We start from the raw sequence: 4,236 nt of genomic DNA, 5'->3' as shown, positions 1-4,236 counted from the left end.
GTTGGAGAAAATGTAACAATTGTCGGGCTAAATTAATTTTCCATTGATTTTAAGACCCAAAGGGCCCATTGTAATAATCTAGCCTGACCCCAGACTCTTACCATTTATCCAGCTACGTTTTAAGTGTGAGTGTACAGCACAGACCCTTCCTACTCCACTGTCCAATAGACAAGTGTGAGAAAGGTATTTCCTCCACTCAGGGCCAGATTAACTCTTCTGCGGGCCTAGGGCTATTAGATTTTGTGGGGCCCCTGTATCCAAGTCTTTTTCCTAATTTAAAACAAAATGATCACAATTATGGCATCGAGGCTATTAACACTATACTAAACTTGCCTCTTATTTAACATAAAGCCATTCTGTGGTTACATTTGAGTTTTAAAACATGTAGAATATAGTTAAGTTAATTCAAAATAGCCTACTACTTACTTGAGAACAGCTGTTATATTAGTTTCTTTCTGGGAGGGAGTTTGGGTGCAGGAGGGGGCTCCAGGCTGGGATTCAGGAGACCAAGAACCCCCTCCCCACCCTGCTTGCCAGAGGCCGCAGAGACGTGCCAGCAGCTGGCCCCTTCTGGGAGCAGCATGGGGCCACCGCATGCAGACAGCCTACCTGAGCCCCGCTGCACCAGGGCCACCAGAGCCCGAGGCCGTGGCCTGCACCCCTAAAGCCCTGGCATTAATCCAGATTGGCCTCCAGTTACCAGGGCTCAGGAAAACAAGCTATGAGGGACAATAGGGCCTGCCCAGGCCCGAGGAAAGAGATGGCATGGTGCTGTGGAGCCACCAGATTGGAAATGGGCTGGGGGGACCAGCCCCCAGACAGGCTGCAGCCCTCGCCTGGACGGGCCGGGGGGACCAACCCCCAGACAGGCTGCAGCCCTCGCCTGGACGGGCCAGGGGGGACCAACCCCCAGATACGCTGCAGCCCTCGCCTGGACGGGCTGGGGGGGACCAACCCCCAGACACGCTGCAGCCCTCGCCTGGACGGGCCGGGGGGACCAACCCCAGACAGGCTGCAGCCCTCGCCTGGACGGGCCAGGGGGGACCAACCCCCAGACAGGCTGCAGCCCTCGCCTGGACAGGCCGGGGGGACCAACCCCCAGATACGCTGCAGCCCTCGCCTGGACGGGCCGGGGGGGACCAACCCCCAGACAGGCTGCAGCCCTCGCCTGGACGGGCCGGGGGGACCAACCCCAGACAGGCTGCAGCCCTCGCCTGGACGGGCCAGGGGGGACCAACCCCCAGACAGGCTGCAGCCCTCGCCTGGACGGGCCGGGGGGACCAACCCCCAGATACGCTGCAGCCCTCGCCTGGACGGGCCGGGGGGGACCAACCCCCAGACAGGCTGCAGCCCTCGCCTGGACGGGCCGGGGGGGACCAACCCCCAGACAGGCTGCAGCCCTCGCCTGGACGGGCCGGGGGGGACCAACCCCCAGACAGGCTGCAGCCCTCGCCTGGACGGGCCGGGGGGGACCAACCCCCAGACAGGCTGCAGCCCTCGCCTGGACGGGCCGGGGGGGACCAACCCCCAGACAGGCTGCAGCCCTCGCCTGGACGGGCCGGGGGGGACCAACCCCCAGACAGGCTGCAGCCCTCGCCTGGACGGGCCGGGGGGGACCAACCCCCAGACAGGCTGCAGCCCTCGCCTGGACGGGCCGGGGGGACCAACCCCAGATACGCTGCAGCCCTCGCCTGGACGGGCCGGGGGGGACCAACCCCCAGACAGGCTGCAGCCCTCGCCTGGACGGGCCGGGGGGGACCAACCCCCAGACAGGCTGCAGCCCTCGCCTGGACGGGCCGGGGGGGACCAACCCCCAGACAGGCTGCAGCCCTCGCCTGGACGGGCCGGGGGGGACCAACCCCCAGACAGGCTGCAGCCCTCGCCTGGACGGGCCGGGGGGACCAACCCCAGATACGCTGCAGCCCTCGCCTGGACGGGCCGGGGGGGACCAACCCCCAGACAGGCTGCAGCCCTCGCCTGGACGGGCCGGGGGGACCAACCCCCAGACAGGCTGCAGCCCTCGCCTGGACGGGCCGGGGGGGACCAACCCCCAGACAGGCTGCAGCCCTCGCCTGGATGGGCCGGGGGGACCAACCCCCAGATACGCTGCAGCCCTCGCCTGGACGGGCCGGGGGGACCAACCCCCAGACACGCTGCAGCCCTCGCCTGGACGGGCCGGGGGGACCAACCCCCAGACAGGCTGCAGCCCTCGCCTGGACGGGCCGGGGGGGACCAACCCCCAGACAGGCTGCAGCCCTCGCCTGGACGGGCCGGGGGGACCAACCCCAGACAGGCTGCAGCCCTCGCCTGGACGGGCCGGGGGGGACCGACCCCCAGACAGGCTGCAGCCCTCGCCTGGACGGGCCGGGGGGGACCGACCCCCAGACAGGCTGCAGCCCTCGCCTGGACGGGCCGGGGGGGACCGACCCCCAGACAGGCTGCAGCCCTCGCCTGGACGGGCCGGGGGGGACTGACCCCCAGATACGCTGCAGCCCTCGCCTGGACGGGCCGGGGGGACCAGCCCCCAGACAGGCTGCAGCCCTCGCCTGGACGGGCCGGGGGGACCAGCCCCCAGACAGGCTGCAGCCCTCGCCTGGACGGGTCGGGGGGACCAGCCCCCAGACAGGCTGCAGCCCTCGCCTGGACGGGTCGGGGGGACCGGCCCCCAGACCTCATGGGCCTGCCTCTTTCTTTCATTTTAGCAACCCTGCTCTGGCAGCTTGTCAGGCCAATACACTCAATTGAATTAAACTGAATGGAATCCTCCCCATTTCATCGCCTGAGGGCATATCGGAAGCACCAGGCTGAGCTTGCTGCGTGCTGGGTTTAGGAGCCAGGCGTTTACTGCTCTTATGTTACCTGAAGGAGCAGCAATGCTTAACAGAGCGGCCACTCCCGCCCTGCAGCCGCTCGGCCGTGCGCACAGCTCACAGCCCTACCTGTGCTGTACAACAGGTGAACTATATTGACCATAAAACCCTGGCCCCAAACAGCTTGTACCGCGCAGCCAGGTGCAGGACACTGAAGCCCGGAGTCAGCAGCCAGAGTGGGGTGGACGAGGATCCTGGCATTTTCATCCAAAAGTGTGAGAGAGAGACTAACCCCCACCTTCCCTCGCCCCAAGTCAGCAGCGGCCTGACGCCAGCTGGGAGGCCTGACGTGAGTACCAGTGTCTCATGGCACTGAAGGGTGCAATGCTCAGGCTTTCGAGAGGATGGCTAGAAGGTACTCAAGGCTCATGGGCACCAAGAGCAGTGCTGGCATCTGACCTCCAGGAACATGCAGACAGGTTTGGGGTAGGCGGGTGGGGTAGCCGGAGCTCTGGGATGCAGTGAGACTTGCGGGGGGGGTGTGTGCTGGGGCCCTGGGATGCAGTGAGAGGGGTGGGGGGTGGCTGGGGATCTGTGACACAGTGAGAGGTTTGGGGCGGGTGTGTAGGGTGGCCAGGGCTCTGTGATGCAGTGCGGTTTGGGGCTGGGGCCCTGGGATGCAGTGAGAGGGGTGGGGTGGAGGTGTATGGGAGGGTGTCAGGGGCTCTGAGACAGAGTGAGAGGTTCGGGGGAAGGAGGCATGACTGGGGCTCTGGGATCACAGTGAGAGGTTTGGTGGCCAGGGCTCTGGGATCACAGTGAGAGGTTTTGGGGGGCAGGGTTCTGGGATCACAGTGAGAGGTTTTGGGGGGCAGGGTTCTGGGATCACAGTGAGAGGTTTGGGGGGGGGCAGGGCTCTGGGATCACAGTGACAGTGAGCGGTTTGGTGGAGCCCTGAGTTATTTTCTGTGTTCTTCCCCATGTTTAGTCTCCTAGCTCCATCCACAACTCCCCACTCCCCAGTTAGACACACAATAAACAAGCCATTTTCACAGGAAGCAGGTCCCTTTGCAGCTGGCAGGCCCCCAGAGGATTCTCCTGAGCTGGGATGCATTTAGGAGGTGCCTGACATCATGGGATCCAAACCTTTGTGAGTTGCCCAGGTCAAGGTCCACGCACTCACCTTGTCTGGGAACTGCCTCACCCATTGTGCATGCTACCGGTGTAAATCCCAGCAAACAAAGGAGGTTCCAATGTCCCACCAGTATGTCCCACTCACCCACCCAAGCTCAGGGAGGGGAGCTCCGTTCTCGAGGAAGAGTCCTCTTGGGGATGTTGTGAAATCACGTTTACACTAAAATGTCAGTAATGTTCCATGTGTCCTGTAGCTCATCTGTCCAGTGGAACTGAAGCTCGAGGGCCAGAA

The sequence above is a fragment of the Eretmochelys imbricata genome, chromosome 10, assembly GCF_965152235.1.
Source record: "Eretmochelys imbricata isolate rEreImb1 chromosome 10, rEreImb1.hap1, whole genome shotgun sequence".
Taxonomy (NCBI): Eukaryota; Metazoa; Chordata; order Testudines; family Cheloniidae; genus Eretmochelys; species Eretmochelys imbricata.
Note: the sequence above shows the minus strand (reverse complement) of the source record.